Source organism: Anolis sagrei, chromosome X (assembly GCF_037176765.1).
Source record: "Anolis sagrei isolate rAnoSag1 chromosome X, rAnoSag1.mat, whole genome shotgun sequence".
In the NCBI taxonomy this organism is placed as follows: domain Eukaryota; kingdom Metazoa; phylum Chordata; class Lepidosauria; order Squamata; family Dactyloidae; genus Anolis; species Anolis sagrei.
Window position 1 is genome coordinate 27,502,852 of NC_090034.1, and position 16,902 is coordinate 27,519,753.

A 16,902-nucleotide genomic window follows, 5' to 3' on the forward strand; every position below is an offset into this window, starting at 1 on the left:
CAAGTTTCATGTTGATGGCTCTAACAATAAGGGAGAAAGGAGCGCAGTTACTATAACGAAAAGTAACAGAATTTCATTACTCTCATTATAGTAACCATTTTTTTTACTAGCAATACTTTAAAAACACTTTGGAAATAAATGCTGGTGCCCCCTAGTTTTGTAATGACTTTTTAAACTTTATTTTAATAGATGCCACATGCCAAGAGGCTACCTATAGAGGCTCATTGGCATAGGACTGCAATTATGCCGGCAACCTCTGCATGGAAACCGAAGCGCCCTCTTGCCCTTTTTCCCTTCTGCGGGAAGGAGAGGCGGAGAGTGGGTTTGTTCCTCCAACTTGTATAGACTCTGCTCTGCGGGACTGTCAGGCCGATTGGCTTCCAGAGCTCTGAAGGCTGGGAGGAGGAGGCAAGGAAAGCCCTGGACCGGCATCTATCCCGAGATCCAATTATCCAACGGCTTGAGCGAAGAACCGGCCCATATGCACTTCCTCTGGTCCCTGATGGCCTGGTGCTGATCTTTGCCGGGCTTCAGGCAGAGAAAATTGGCCAAGAAGAAGGTTCAGAGGACTTTGCACAGGGGCGAACCTCACCACAACCTTTCCCTGTAAGGTAAGTCTCTTTCTCATTCCGCTCTGCAACCAAATCTTCCCGCCATTGTAACTGTGCAATCTTTTTCCACCATTTATAACTGTGCTCCAGCTTTGAAATGACAAAGTAAGGTAGGTCACAATTCTTTCTTTTTCGGTCGCCAAGGATGACATGTGGCTGTTTTTTTGCGAGTGGAGTTTTTGAGGCTGAGAGTAAATGACTTCCCCTAAACTTCCTCATGGATTGGTGGCAAGGCAGGGATTTCAACCCAGGAATTACAAAATTTCCCAGCCATCGCAACTGTGCTGCTGTATTTCTCACTGTAATGTATGGCTGATCATGTTTTTAAATCACTCAATGGATGAAGTACAAGTGAAAGCAGGTCATTGGATTCTGGAGGTTCCTAATTTTGGGAACCCAAAAAGGAATTTTGCCCCATTCCCCCCCCCCCTCATTAATTTTAGCAAAGGCAGAATTATTTGTACATTTCAATGTCAATTATTACACCTGTCTTTAGTTTCAGAAGTAATTCAGAGGATAAGGAAAGTGCCAACAAGGATCCCCTAAAACAAAACAAAATAAATTAAGGAGAATTTGTTAAATGTATTAACATCTCATGGTGCTTGACTTGCCTGCCATGTTCCAATCTGAAACTGATTGGTGAAAACAAATCAATTTTCCTGTTCATTGTAAGAGCAAATAATACCTTCCCTAGTCTCCTTCTGTCTATGTTACAATTTTTGGATTGTAAAGTGTTTGTGGAAAGAGGCAGGAATGCCGCCTTTTCTACTTGCAAGATGTTATCTGTGTGGCTAGGATCAAAAGATTCTTAAGGGCTAGTAACTTGTTTCCCCCACTCACTTATGAATCATACACATATTTAACATGCAAAAATTAGAATAAAATATATTGTGAGTTTAATTTGTTTTTGGTAAGGCCTCTTTTATGTCCCATTCTCTCTCCACGGCCAGGTGGCTAATCTGCAATCAATTTGCTTTGGTGTGTAAAGTGATTCTAATGGCATCATTGTTACTCTCAACAAGTGCAGTGCACAGGGGAGATAAAGTTGGAAGCATCGAGGTTTTATTTCTTCTGCTTTATGTGGATGTAGGATCTCTTATACAAAGTGTGTGCGTGTGCGCATAGCTATACGCACTTGCAAAGCATCCTCACACCAAATCCTGCTCTCTCTCTGCTCCCAGTGAGACAAAACCCAGAGAAAGTGGATCAAGGCAAACTTCGCTTCACATCTTCCAGGCCTCGAATGGGACTTGAAAGGAGCTGCCAGGAGCCACAGATACAAAAAGAAGCTAGCCAAAAAAAAAAAAAAAAAATACAGAAGAGAGGAGGGGGGGAAAGTATAGGTTGGTCAGGTGGGGATTGGGGTCTTATGGGGTTTGCGCAGGGAAATTCTCTTTGCCTCTCCCCCATTTAAAGATTCCCTTCTCTTTCTCTCTCTCCATCTGTCTTTCTTTCTCTCTCCTTTCTCTTCTTCTCGCCCCCACTCCACCCTTAGCCCACCCCCTTTCCCCATCTTGCCATACGGATCGCTGGGAGCAACAAGGCATGTGACAATATTATCTGCCTTATAGGGGCAGGAGCAAACCCAGGTCGCGCGATGGACACCCTAAGGCCAGACTCGCAGACAATATATACCTAGCGCACCAACTCACGCACTTCTCTCCTTTTCACAGGGAGAAGAAGATCAGGCAGAGAGCTCAGAGACGCACCGAGGCAGAAGGTCCTGCTTCAAGGTAAGAGGCTTGGGGTTTGATTCCTTTTCCCCTCAAAGAAAGGGACTGGGACAAATGGGGCTGGAGGGGAGCCAGGTTCAGGGCCGGACTGCAGCAGGTGCATCGGACGGGTATCCATTCTGCCTGGATGCTTTCCCCACACAAGTGTGCATGTGTGTCAATCTCTCCTTTGAAAAGTGTGTGGTGGGGAAGGGGTCAGGTACTGCTGATCCTCATCCCTTGCAAAATAAGGATTTTTGTGAACCTATGCTTTTTTGGGGTTTTTTTTTTAAGTGACAATAACAAGGTTTGCAACAAATTTCCCAGAGTTTGCAATTTACCAAGAAGTGTGCCCTCTGAGCGGATAGAACTTTGGGCTTCTTGCTAACAGATCCTCTTGCCAAAAAGTGTTTGTGTAACTATAAAACTGACTCTCTCTTTGCATATAGATGACGGAATTGTTAACGCGAAGCCTTTGCAAATCTTTCAGTTGCCAATAAAGCCACCATCACAGAGGGTTTCATTTACAAATCTCTTAATTTCAAACTCCCAAATGAACAAGAACTGCTGCATCTTTCTTTCTTTTCTTTTTCTTTCTTTTTTTGAGCAAAGACTCCAGTCATTTCCACAAACAATGCAGACAATACTCAGAGTTTGCCTTTCCGACTTTGACCTTTCAGATGATAAACTTAACTTTGGTTTGACTGCCGACTTAGCTTAGCTGAAACGGTGCCCTTTTCTCATTGAAATAGCATTCATGTGACGCCAGGCTTAAAGATATGCTATTCAGAGAGTATCCATCAGTTCAACAATGTGAGTTGCTATTCTCCCTGAAAAATCAATAGGATATCAGTAACTTTGCTTGATGTAGGCTTGTAGCTTTGGTTTTAGCTGTTTGAAACATATCTATTTTGTCTATTTTGCTTTATTCAATATCTTCATATCTGCAGTATGTATGAACTTTCAGGATGGGGTGAGGTTTCTGGATACTCTTGTCTCGGGCATGATCAGGTCCAAAGTCAACCCTCTTGGAGCAAAAATATCAAAGATTTGTGTGGCCCCCATAAGAGACCGACCAACTTTATGTCGCATAAGCTTTTATGGACTTGCTTCATGATAACTTGTGAGCAGATTATTACAGCTGCGAGTGTGTGTTTGGTTGGTTGCCAGTGATAACTGTGGTCAGAAGGAATCCAGGAAGAGGCAGTGGAGGAATCTGTTCTAAGTCTGAGCTATATTATTACCTTTTTTGCAAGATGGACTTAAATTTGGGAAGGTTGCCCCTTGGTGTGCAGAAAAGCAAGGGGCTTTTCTCTCTTTGCACACGAAGGCAGTTTGGTTGCATCATTAGTATAGTCAGAGATCATCCCAGAAAGCCTTGTGTGTCTGTTTGTGCATGTTTGCTTTCTCCTGCCGCACCACTGAGAACAAGAAGGACACAGCGCACAAGAGAACTTTTTGCTCTCATCACCTTAGAAACTTCAGAGCGTCCAAATCAGTTGCAGCACCTGCATGGATGTAAGTAGAAACAAGACAAGTAAATTGGTTGAGAAATCCAGAGGTTGAGTACATGAAAAACATCTCAGGTTCACTCCCCAGTTTAATCCACTGATCTGGTGTCACTGAGAGATGTTGCCGGTCTGTACAGGTAACACTAAGCTGTATGAACCAACACCTTGCTCAGGATAAGGCTGTTCCTTACATTCTTAGTGTGGCTCTGCAGGATGATATGCCAATCTATATGAGTTTTGGACAGCTTTTATCAAACGGAACAGGCTGGTTTTTAAGCTGCCTTCCAGCTACATTGGAAATAAGGACTCTGTTACTAGAGGCAATGTGGCGCTGACTCTCAGTTGCTGCCAGCACAGGACGGAGCAGCCAGCAAGACCATTGCTTCCCCTTTTAGGCTTCTCAGAGGCATTGGCCACCGTGGGAAAGAAAGGATGTTCAGGCAAGAGAGACCTTGACTCTGACCACCCTGACTCATCTTATATTGACTTACTACCATCCTGCAGCTGAGCAAAACTGCTTGCATCAACGCCGAAGTAAAGCCACTTAGCTATCTTCTCTTGGCTTTCGTAAGGTACCCATTGCCTTTGTATTGACTGTCATTTGTTGCCATCTCTCTTTTTCTCTGTGTGTGTTGCCCATAAATGAAGAACACACAAGGAGAATTGGGACAGCCCAACAGGAGGTACGGTCAAGACATCTGTAAGAGTCAGGATTTTATCATAAAGTGGACTCATGTCCTGAGATTGTATTCGAGATGCCAGAGGATTCTTTCCATGTGGCTCCAACAGACTTAACAGAACCACCCCTCTCCTGCCCTTTGAAATGATTTTATAGGAGAGCAATAGTTGGTGTGGTGGCATATAAATGTTGATAGCAATACTTTGAGAGGAAAATAATCCAGAATGTAATTTAGCCATCAGTTTGGCTTATATGGGGCCACAAAGATGGGCAAATATTGGAAAGCATGTTGACTTCTAAGCAAAGGGATTTCAATTGGTAGCATCTCTCCTTTTGATATCGGCATTTGATATCTCCTTTTGAGATCTTTTTGATATCAAAAAGAGACTAGGATCCAGGGTCTTGTGCTGCGGAGTCATATCTGTCACTGCCGTTTCACCTTTTGAAAGAGCATCAGGGCAAAGGAGGGACAGTTCTGCCAAATGCCTTAGCTTTTTGCAGTCACATTTCTTCAACAGACAGACTGCAGATCTGGGCACAAAAATATCCAAAAAGATTGAGGGGTAAACTAGTGGAAGAGAGAACAGAGTTGTTAGTGGGGCTGACATGAAATGTGAGATGTAGGTCAGCATTTATTTGGACAAATACTGGAAATGTTGGAATGACTTGTATTCTGTGATTGCATGCACTCCTGCAATGTTGGAGATTTTGGAAGGACTTGTACTCCGTTATTGCATGCACTCTTGCCATGTTGGAGATTTTGGAATGTACTCCGTTATTGCATCAACTCCTGAATTAACAATATTGTATTACCATTTTTGTGTTCCAGAAAAGCTGTGCCCAATGCCCTTTTGTAAAGGCATTCCTTTAAAACTGTAATAATAAAAGTTGAAGGACCACTAACTAAATGGTTTGTTGAATTTGGATCCAATCTGGTGGTGACCAGAAAAAGCTCATATATAAACTAGTGCTCTTAACAACGCAACCTCTTTTTCTATACCACTGTTTGTGTGCGAAATTAAAATATTTCACCTATAAAGATGCAAGGACGCAAGTTGTTTAGAATGTTAAAGATCCACAACAAACCACCAAGATTTGTATCCTCTGAGCCAGGAAATGTAAAGCAATCTTTTGCTGTCAAAGGACACCGGAGCAAAGATTAGGATCCCAATCATTCAAATTTCTTTCTCCCATGTATTGAATCGGGGCCTTAGGTTGAACATTTTAACATGATTGTTAAAATGTTCAAGCAAATACTTCTCCAAAACTGATGCAACGTAACCAAGAAATAATGATGTCAAGAAACAGATTCCAAAGCAAAGCAAAACATTTTACCTCAAGGGAATACAATTATCACACCCAAGATAAACACGATGATATTGATTTGAATTGCTTTCAATGCAATTTTCCTGCTTCTTGGCAGGGGTTGGACTGGATGGCCCACCAGGTCTCTTCCAACTCAATGATTCTATGATTTATTTAGAAATACAATAGCTGTATTCAAATCAAATCAAAACATTTATTTCGGTCATTGACCAGCACAGGAGATAGTGTCACATTTCCTTACAAACCTGGCATGTTTGGTACATTAAAAATATAAATACAACTACTAAAAACACAATATGGGTGAGGGAGCAGAAGGGGAAACAGGGTAAAAACATAGCTGTATTAAAAAGTTACTTTCAGAATATTTGATCAAAACTGACCAGTCCTATAATTTGATGTATTTTTTAATCTCCTCCCATAATATGATAATTAATGGCACTGAATGTGTGCCTAATGGGTGCAATTGTTTTTCTTTTCTGGAGTCGAGGAAGCAATGGCTAAGAATTGGCACCAGCCCGCTTTCAGCATAAAAGTTGTAAATCTTCCTTTAAAAATATAATTTTACCATAAGAGGTTGCATTTATTCTAAAGTCATGGAGCTGTCTTCATTCCCGAGCCTGATTTTAAAACACTCCTCAAAACTCAGCAACTGCTTTGCATTTGACATCATTGCCCTCCCACGACTTTAAAAGAATCTCCACGTTGTAAGGATGTTGGCTTGCTTAGATCCTCAGACCTAAAGAGCCAATAACCTGTATAATGAATGCAAGGGTATTCCAAAATCCATCATACTGGCGTAATAGTTTCATTAGGTAAGTGAGAAAAAAGAAATAATATTTCTTTATTAGGCCGAAATAGAGAAAAAGAAGGGGGGGGGGGCGCGTTGGATCATCTGCAATATGAATGTTAGGATGTATAGTCTATCCATTTCGCTGTTTGTATCACTTGAAGAATATCAGATTAGGGTTCAGATTCTGCAATGGAAGGAATTAATATATAATGGTATAAGGGTGTATATTAAATAATTTCTTTCTATACACACACACACACACATACACACATACAGGGTTTTGCTTGGTGACCCAGTATTTTAAAGCTGTTTTAATGTCATTCAAATCATTGAATCTGAAACTTTTAAACTTTTCACCCAATGCTGCACATGACAGATGTCCATTACAGCGTCCCCATAAACATTCTCCAAGCAATGATGGATTTCCTGAGGTGCACAACCTTCTTTTGCCATAAATTCAATGACGGCTCTTTCTTTGAGCTTCAGATTCATGGTTCTAATCAGTCAATCGGAAAAAAAGACTGTATCAGTAGAGTAAGGTTACTTCTATCATATCATGCATAGATAGTCCAGTAGCTGTGAAAGACATAAAAGAGTGATGACCCACCCTCGTATATAATCTTGGACTAACACTTGGTTTTCTGAGAATGTATTCTTTCCAACCAAAAGTAAATCTCACCTTTATGTATATGCTTTGTTTGATCCAGTGTCTAAAATTGCCTGACACTAATCTAGGAATGTAGCTGTTCAGATTGTATGCAGAATGACTGCAGAACTACAAAGATTCCAGTCTTTTCCTCATTGGGATTTCCTGTCACTATAGAGAATGCTCTTTTGGACCATTTGCAAATATTTCCACATGTTATTTCCATCCATAAAAATACATGGTGAATTCTCCCTTCCTATGAGATTTTGGATTGGAATAGACAGATTGGAGTTTTCACATTTTTGCAAAGGTTTTCAAATGGGAAACCGAATTTTATTGCAGACTGTATGTCATTTCACAACCTTTTCCCCTTTGCATGCCTCCTGACCATCTTTTCATAATAAAGAGACAGAGCCCCATTTCTTCAAAAATAAGCCCTACCCTGATAATAAGCCCTAGCATGATTATTGGGATGTTTTGAGGATGCTTGAAATATAAGCCCTTCTTCAAAGATAAGCTCTAGTTATAGTTCATTTAAAAGGTCAATTTGGAAAATAAGACATCCCCTGAAAATAAGCCCTATCCCAAAAATAAGCCCTAGCATGGTTTTTTGGGATGTTTTTCAGATGTTCAAAATATAAGTCCTAATTTGTTTTAATAATCCATTTGGAAAAATAAAACACCCCCTGAAAATGATCCTTGGCACATCAAATGGAGCAAAAATTAATATAAGCTCTTGTCTTATGTTTGTATTTTGAAAGCTTGTGCGGTTAATTGTATTCCATTTGGTCTGGCTTAATAAAGACATTGCCAAAAATGTATGAACCAAAAATACTGGCTTGAGTTTCTGGGAAACAACCTCTTGGAAGTTCTTTTTTAAATTTATTTATCAGCTTGAGGACCCGGCAATACCCTGGTTATTTGAAAAAGGCATTGTTTGTTTTGAGAAGTTCGGTAATATCAGTTTGGTAATGTGTAACACTATTTATTAAGAAAAAGCCAGTCTGCCCTTTTGTTTTTTATGAATGCTCCCATTAGTAAATGCATAAGGATGTGGCTAAACTACAATTCCCAGAATCGTGGTTCAATCCTTCCCAACCCAGGCATGTAGCCGGGGGGGGGGGCTTGAGGGGCTTCAGCCCCCCCCCCCGAAATTCTCATGGTGGTTCGCGAAAAGGCCTTACTGGTGCATTATTTAAACTGTCATGTTTATTCATATCATGATCTGATCACCATACTCAATATATCCCATATGCATGGGGGTATTGGGGTAATGATACAAAAAGTTTGCTAGGCTAGACCCTCTTTCACTCAGACTCAGCCCCCCCCCGAAACTCAGCCCCCCCCCGAACCCCCCCCCCCCCTGAAAAATTTTTAGCCCCCCTCCCCCCCGAAACGAAATCCTGGCTACGGGCCTGTGACCCAACCACTTCCAATATTCACAGTTGGACATGTTAGGTCTGTGAGCCAAGTCTCGTCCAGATCCGTCGTCGGCTGGATTGAGTAATCCCTAGATGCAGGTGAACTGCAACTCTCTGAAATCAAGATCAATTCCAACCCCTCCAGGATGTTTGGTTGGTCATGGGGCTTCTCTGTGCCAAGTTTGGTCCCAGTCCATTGTTGGTGGGGGTCACAGTTTCTCTGGCTGCAGGTGAACTATAACTCCCATAAATCAAGGTCAATTTTCCCCAAACGTCTTCAGTATGTTCAGGGCAGGTATGTCTGTGTGCCAAGTTTGGTCCAGGTTGCAGTGGTCGCTGAAAATGGAATCCAATCGGAAAGTTGCCAGATACATACACACATACAAAGAAAGCTGCCACATACATACACACATACATGGAAACACTGACTTAGATAGATAGATAGATAGATAGATAGATAGATAGATAGATAGATTTAATTGAATTGCTCAGAATTAAGGAACTTGGAAGGAGGCTAGGCCACAGTCCTTGTGACATCTGTGGCAGAGCCCTTCTTCTCTTCTTGGAAAATTGAGTTTTAAAGCCCTTAACTTTGGGATTTTTACATAGATTCACATAGGAATTGGTCAACGGGGGGAAAAAACAGGAGATGAAATATAAGGGAGGAATAAAGGGAAAGGAAGAAAAGGGGCTTCTCAATGGAGAAAAGGATATTTGAAAAGTTTGTACATGCATTTCCTTCTCTCCAAGGTTCAAAATGAGGATCGGTGAAAGAATGAAAAAATGGATGGGAATGTTTCATCTTTCTCCTAGTCGGGCTTTTAGTGCCATAATGCCATGTAAATTTAATCACCATTTTTGAAATCAATTGTTAAAAACGTTCCCCCTTTCAGCATAATTGCAGTTGGATTGGATTTCTTTGTAGTTTATTCATGATTAACTAACGTGCCACCGTTAACCCTTTCCCAGCTCAAGGATCAGATGTATATTGCCTTCAGCTCGAAAGGATTAGGAAGCAGAAATATGTTATTGTTGTTGTTTGTTGTTAGTTGCTAGTTGTTGTTATTTATTCAATGCTTAGACCAAAGATCTTTCAAATAAACACTTTAAAAGAAGATTATAAAATGCAACACGAAATACTATGTAAATCGTTAAAATGCTACCTACATCAATGGTGAGGTGACCACTTAAAATACTACATAAAATGCAATATGAAGTAGCTCTTGCCTAGTTAAAAACCAAGTAAAATTCAGTGTTGTTAAAAACTTAAGCAACAAACACTTTGGATATAAACAACAACACTACAACTAGCTAAAAGCATCCCCAGAAGGATCAACTGAAATATCAGAAATTAATCTTGTTGTTATGATGTCTATTTATACCCTGCTCGATCTCTCCCAAAAGAGAGTCACATCAAAGAGAATTGAATTTGGCTTAGGATAGTAAGGAAACAATTGATTCTTTGGCAACAATCAGTTCCTCCGCTTCCTTGCTTTGGTTACATTTGCCACTTCCTGGCCCTTCTCTTCAATGTTCAAGCTATGCTTTGTTCATGGAGCATAGACCAAACTGTACCCCACATTATTGATTTAACTCCTTCGCCATTGGTTTTAGCATTTGCGCGCATATATAAATATATATGGAATGTCTGTAAGTTCAGCTACCTCTCTGTTCGAATCTGAGACATCAATCATATTATATACATTCTATATGAATATGTTATGCCATCTTTACATTATTATGCCTTTTTACCTACCTTAGGGATATACAGTTTCTCCATCCTAACCCATCCCTTGTTAGTTAAAACAAACTAATTTGCCATATATTGGAAGCTAATTTTTAATAATAATAATAATAATAATAATAATAATAATAATAGGAGTGAATTTTAGATGGTTTCCCATCTAAAATGCGCGCAGATAATTCTGGAGGGTTAAATAGCTGGAGTGTAAATGGGTGTAAATGGGTTAACCATATACCTGCTACTCTTCCATTCAGGCATCTATTTAAACATACACAGAACATTATATGCATTCGCACGTAGCCTGTATTTTGCTTCTTCCATGATAATGCCTCGTTTCTGCAATTGTGAGACACTGTCGATTGCAAGATGCACACTAATTTCAATGCATCTTGTGCTTTAATATGTGATTTTAGTGATGCATTTAATAAATAATAATAATAATAATAATAATAATAATAACAATAATAATAATAATACTTTATTTATACCCCATCACCATCTCCCCAAAGGGACTTGGGGCGCCTCCCAAAATTTATTTACTGTATTTATTTATTTAATTACAGTATTTGTATTCTGCCCTTCTCACTCCGCAGGGGACTCAGGGGAGATTACAATGCACATATACATGGTAAACATTCAATGCCAATTAGACATACAACATGTCTAGACAGACACATAGGCAATTTAACATTCCAGTATTTCTGGTTTCATGAGGATATGATTGATTCCGGGTTGATTCTGGCTACAGGGGGAGCTGCCGCTTCACCGTTTCTGACACTGAGTCCTTTGATGGAGTACTTCATTCTTTTCCATGCTCCTGGAAGGTTATATGGTGTCGTAAATTAGTTAAATTAGCTTCCCTGTATAAAGCGGTACCTAAATTTCCTACTTGACAGATGAAACTGTCTTTCTGCTTTGAGTCCCCCTAGGGGTGAGAAAAGAGGTATAGAAATACTGTAAATAAATAAATAAATAAATAAATATTTCAGGCTGCAAAGATCGACAGCAAGCTAGGCTTTGAACTCATGACCTTTTGGTCAGTAGTGATTTAAGACAGATATCTACCAGCTAGCTGCTGCACAGCCTGGTCCGATAGTGCAAACATATAAAATACAACAAAGTACATAAACAAAATAGCACAATAACAACAAAGTCCATATAAACAATCTACATATAACATCACATGAAACCCCTACCAACTTAAAAGAGTCAATAAAATGCAGCAGCGGCTGCGGATATAAAAATAAACTGGAATTTATATCAGTCCCATAAGTGCTAGAGTGAAACAAATCATTAGGTCCTGAGTATAGCAGATAGAGTTCTAAACATGGTTGAAGGCCTATTTGAAAAGCCATGGTTTCAGATTTGTTCTGAAAACTTGAAGACAGGGGGCTAGCCTAAGTTCTCTAGGAAGGGCATTCAAAAGCCGGGGGCCACCACTGAAAAAACCCTCTCTCACGTTCCCACCAACCATGCTTGAGGTGGAGGTGAGACCGAGAGGAGCGCCTCCCTGGCAGATCTCAGAGCCCGCGCCGGTTCAAAGCGGGAGATGCCGTCTCAAAGATAGGTGGGACCTGAAGCATATAGGGCTTTATAGATAATTACCTGTACTTTGAATTGAGCCCGGAAACTAGTCGGAGGCCAATAGAGCTGCTTCAATAGGGATGTGGGGTGCTCCTCATAGCTAGCCTCAGTCAATAACCTGGCTGCCAAACTTTGTACTACAGAGTTCCCTCGCTATATTGCGGTTCGCTTATTGCAGATTCGCTGTATAGTAGGTCCGCAATAAGCATGGGGGGGGGAGGGAGGAAGAAGAGGAGGAGGGAAGGGGGAGCCAGGCACTAGGCATTACCCTGGGGCTCGTCTCCGCCCCCTCGGCAGCAGCCTCGTCCTCATACCCCTTGGGTAAGTTGCTCTGAGGCAGCAAGCAGCAGACTCGGTGGAGAGGACAAGACCGTTGCCAACTAGGCGGAGCGTCCTTACCTCACGGATTTTCACTTATCGCGGGTGATCCTGGAATGAATCACCCACGAAAAGTGAAGGAATACTGTAGTTGTAATTTCCAAGCTGTCTTCAAAAGCAGCTCCATGTCGTGTGTGTTGCAGTAATCCATTCTAGATCCAACTAAGGTGTTGACCGTCATGGCCAGTTCAGGCTTTTTGAGGTACATTCACAGCTGGTATTCAAGCTTTCACTGTGCGAAGGCCTTCCCAGACCCATTCCGCAGAGTCAACCCAGAAGGATATCATGTCGATGGTATCGATAGCCACTGAGAGATCCAAGAGAACCAGCAGGGATACACTCCCCCTCTCTAGTTCTCTTTAACTGTGCTGCCCCCCCTCCCCCGCTTCACACTGAAAGAAGAATCAGGTAATAAATAGAAAAATATTATTATCAATAGTACCAACAGAAAACAAAAAAGCTTTATTTATATACACAAAAAGGCATATATGAAGCTAAAAGTGTGTCTACACTGCCATATAATTCAGATTATCAAAGTAGATTATCCAGATTATTGGCTTTGAACTGGATTATATGAGTCTACACTGCTATATAATCCTGTTCAAAGCAGACAACCTGGATTTTATATCACAGTGTGGAAGGGGCCTTAGGCTGGATCTACACTGCCATATAATCCAGTTCAAATCAGATAATCCGGATTCAGAAACTGAATTCTGTGGCAGTGTAGACGGGGCCAGAGTATGGCAAAGTTGTACTTGCAAAAGTAGATGCACTCTGGGGGGTGGGGGGGTGGGGGTGGGTGGGGATCATAGCAAAAAGAAAATAGAAAATATGGAATAGTTATAGGAGGGACGTTGCATTTGGTCTACAGCAGGCATGGGCAAACTTCGGCCCTCCCTCCTGGACTACAGCTCCCACCATTCCTAACAGCCCCAGGCCCTTCTCTTTAATCCTTCTTTTCGGATTAAGTGGCTGAGGTGGGAAAGGAAAGGGCCTGAGGGTGTTAAGAACTGTGGGCGATGTAGGGAGGGCCGAAGTTTGCCCATGGCTGGATCTACATTGCCATACAATCCAGTTTCGGAATGCAGATTAACTTGATTATTTGGCATTTTGGTGTTTTCTTCCATTTGTAAGAATGAATCATGCTATCAATACTTTCTCAAGGGCAAGGAAGAAGAAAGGATCCTTGTATTGGATGCAATGGAAAACTCAAGTTTAATATGTGTCAGGACTTCCACTCTTTATTTTTTTTAATGGCATAGAGGATTCCGAAGATAGGGTTGCTGTGTGTTTTCCGGGCTGTAAGTATATGTACCAGAAGCATTCTCTCCTGACGTTATACCCACATCTATGGAAGGCATCCTCGGAGGTTGTGAGGTTTGTTGAAAACAAGGCAAGTGGGGTTTACCGTATCTGTGGAATGTCCAGGGTGGGAGAAAGAACTCTTGTCTGTTTGAGGCAAATGTGAATGTTGCAATTGATCACCTTGATTAGCATTGAATAGCTTTGCAGCTTCAAGGCTTGGCTGCTTCCTGCCTGGAGAATCCTTTGTTGGGAGGTGATTAGGTGGCCCTGATTGTTTCTTGTCTGGAGTTTCCCCTGTTTCTGAGTGTTGTTCTTTATTTACTTCAATTCCCACAATTCCTAACAGCCTCAGGCCCTTTCTTTTTTCCTTCTCAGTCATTTAAGGAAGGGGCCTGAGGCTGTTAGGAATTGTGGGATTCAAATTCAACACACCAGAAGGGAGGGCCAAAGTTTGCCCATGCCTGCTGTAGACTCAAGCAGAAGCAAACTGCGACAGCAACTTCCTTGTTGGGTGTTCTTCCTCACTTGTAGCTTTCACATCTTGACCACACTCTGATGTTGCTCTGCTGCACATGTCCCTGTTTCTGTCCATTAAAATGTTGGAAGGGATGGAACACTGTGCCAATCCAGAGAGTCCCAGACCAGAGGAGGGAGGAGTAACTTTGGTGGAGGGATAGTGGAGAAATTAGCAGAGCGGGCAGAAAGCCCTTGCGAATATTTGTGGGGAGGGAACAGTCAAAGAAGAGACGAGACACACTGCATCTTCTTTTGATCAGAGAGAAAAATAAAAGAAGTGAACCCACAGGTTTTGGAAGTGCCAGTCGTTTTGGCAGAAGTGGCAGAGCAAAACAATGAGTATCACAGAATTAGCCAGGCAGGCATGGGAAGAAGACATGAATTGGTGCTCTCTGGATTGCTGTGAATTTTCCAGGCTGTATGACCATGTTCCAGTAGCATTTTCTCCTGAAGTTTCACCTGCACCTGTGGCTAATGGCATCTTCAGAGGTCTGCTGAAGGTGAGGCCAGTGGAGTGTATAGGTGGGAGAAAGAACCCTTGTCTGTTTTAAGCAAGTCTGAATGTTGCAATTAGCAAGCTAGATTAGCATTGAGTGGCCTTGACAAGGTCAGTCAGTGAAGGAATAATAATAATAATAATAATAATAATAATAATAATAATAGCAACAACAACAACACTTTATTTGTATTCCGCTCTATCTCCTCAAGGGAACTGAGAGCGGATTACAACATACACAGATAGGCAAACATTCAATGCCTTTTCATACAGTGGAAAAACAATGACACACAAATACACAGAATAAAGGTAAAGGCTTCCCCTTCCATCTCCAGCTTTCTGGAGATGTTTCTCAACTCTGGCCATGGGGAGGTGCTCTTGTTCCATGTCCAAGCCAAGGATCCTGTTGTCTGTAGACACCACCTGATCACATTGTCGGCATGGGCTGCATGGGTACCTTTACTACCCTCCCTTCGAAGCGGTACCTATAGATCTAGTCACATTTGCATGTTTTTGAACTTCTAGGTTGGCAGAAGCTAGGGCTAACAGCAGGAGCTCACCCTGACCCACGGCTTCGAACTGCCAACATTTAGGTCAGCAGATTCAACAGTTCAACCGTTTAACACACTGCACCACCGCAGCCCCAGGCTGTTGTTGCCTGGAGGCACCCTCTGTTTGGAAGGTGTTAACTGGCACTTGACTGTTTGCTGTCTGGAGTTCCCCCTGTTTCTGAGTGGTGTTTTTTATTTACTGTCTTGATCTGGTGTTTTTTAAATACTTGTATCCAGATTGTGTTCATTTTCATTGTTTTCTCCGTTCTGTTGAAATTGTCCATGTGCTTCTTGTGGATGTCAGTGGTTCCTCTGTGTGGTCTTACACAACGGTGGTCAGAGTGGTCCAGCATTTCTGTGTTCTCTTTGATTCATGTCTGATTGTAGCAGCAGATAGGAGAGATAATACCAAGAGTGATCCTTTCTGGGAGACAGAAAAGTACGTTTTTATTTTCAGCTGAGGCTCTGGTGTGGAATCTCACCCAAAAGCGAACCAGAGTAAGGATAAAGGCGTTGACTTTCCCCTTTTATACATCTTCAAATGCAGGCAAACAAAGAAACATGCTTCTACATACATAACATCATCACTACGTCACTTTGGCATAATAGAAATATCAAATTATATCTTCTAACATGCAAGGGGTATGTATCAGTATTTTTTCTAAAGAGCAGCTTACATCCATCAGGGGCCTACTTTTGACCTGTTAGGAGGGAGGGGGAGAAACCCCTTACTTTTTACTTATATCTGTTGGTACCGGGACTTTCTTATCTCCCCCCACTGGAAAGTTCACCCCCCCCCCCTCTTGCCTGTGCCTTGGACACAGAAACCTCAGCTTCCCTTTGTCCTATCAGTTTGGCTTTCTAATACAGAGAGAACTTGATATTTTCTACATTTCAATGCTTGTAATGTACATACAATAAATGTATACATATCTATATTTCCAATATCTCCACATCATGATCATTGCTTCTGCATTTGGGGGTACCTATGTATCTGCTATAGCTGACTTTTCTAGTTCAAGCAAGTGGACAATATCAACAGCATTTGGTGGTCCCTATGTAGGCTTCTTGTCCACAGCTGCACGGTATGCAATGGCGAGGATCTCTCTTGTGCTTTGCTGTAATAAGAAACCAGTGCCTTTCTTGTTACAGGTTTCCTTTATCCAAAGGGTGGTGGGCCATTCGGAGGGATGCTACCTCCGCTCTTTGCCCGGCTTGCAGCTCACTCTCCCTTCCCGCCCTCTGATCAAAGTGGGGGAAAGTACGGTTTTGCCCAAGAAGTGCTCCATCGTCCACCTCCAACGAGGCTGGCAAGAACAGACGCGGCGCAAACGCGAGGAAAGCGGCACAGCTGTGTGGCTTTCGGAGCTACTTGATCGATAGCTTCTTTCCAGCATCCTTCCCTTCGCCGGATCCTCACATACATTTTTCATGCTAAGCCCTTCTGGGCAAAGGCTGTCTTGTCTAAGAAATATTTTTTAAAAACCCAACCAACCAAAGTGTACTTTGCTTCCTTGGGCCCTGGAGGTTCTTTTAGTTAAAGGGGCCAATCTATAAATTCCAAGCTGGGAATTCCTTGGCGAGATGAACAAAGACGCCACGTCTCCACCATCATCACACCCCAGTGCTGTG

At 41.9% G+C, this 16,902-nt stretch overlaps 1 protein-coding gene and 1 long non-coding RNA gene across 4 annotated transcripts in view; one reads left to right on the forward strand and one right to left on the reverse strand.

Moving 5' to 3' along the window:
• Positions 1-262: 262 nt before the first annotated feature.
• PRR35 (proline rich 35) overlaps positions 263-16,902 on the forward strand; it is a 45,578-nt gene continuing 28,938 nt past the window's right edge. Inside the window, exons 1-2 of one of the 3 annotated variants that reach the window (XM_067461212.1) lie at positions 263-611; positions 2,285-2,344. The gene's annotated coding sequence lies outside the window, so the exon portion shown is untranslated. Of the gene's footprint in view, positions 612-1,932; positions 1,955-2,284; positions 2,345-3,743; positions 3,842-16,902 lie in introns of those variants that run through there. The other 2 variants (XM_067461213.1, XM_060786222.2) reach the window with 2 other exon arrangements.
• Positions 14,947-16,902, reverse strand: part of LOC132780591 (uncharacterized) — a 55,256-nt gene continuing 53,300 nt past the window's right edge. The window contains exon 3 of the long non-coding RNA XR_009631922.2: positions 14,947-15,694. This is a non-coding gene — a long non-coding RNA (uncharacterized lncRNA). The remainder of the gene's footprint in view (positions 15,695-16,902) is intronic.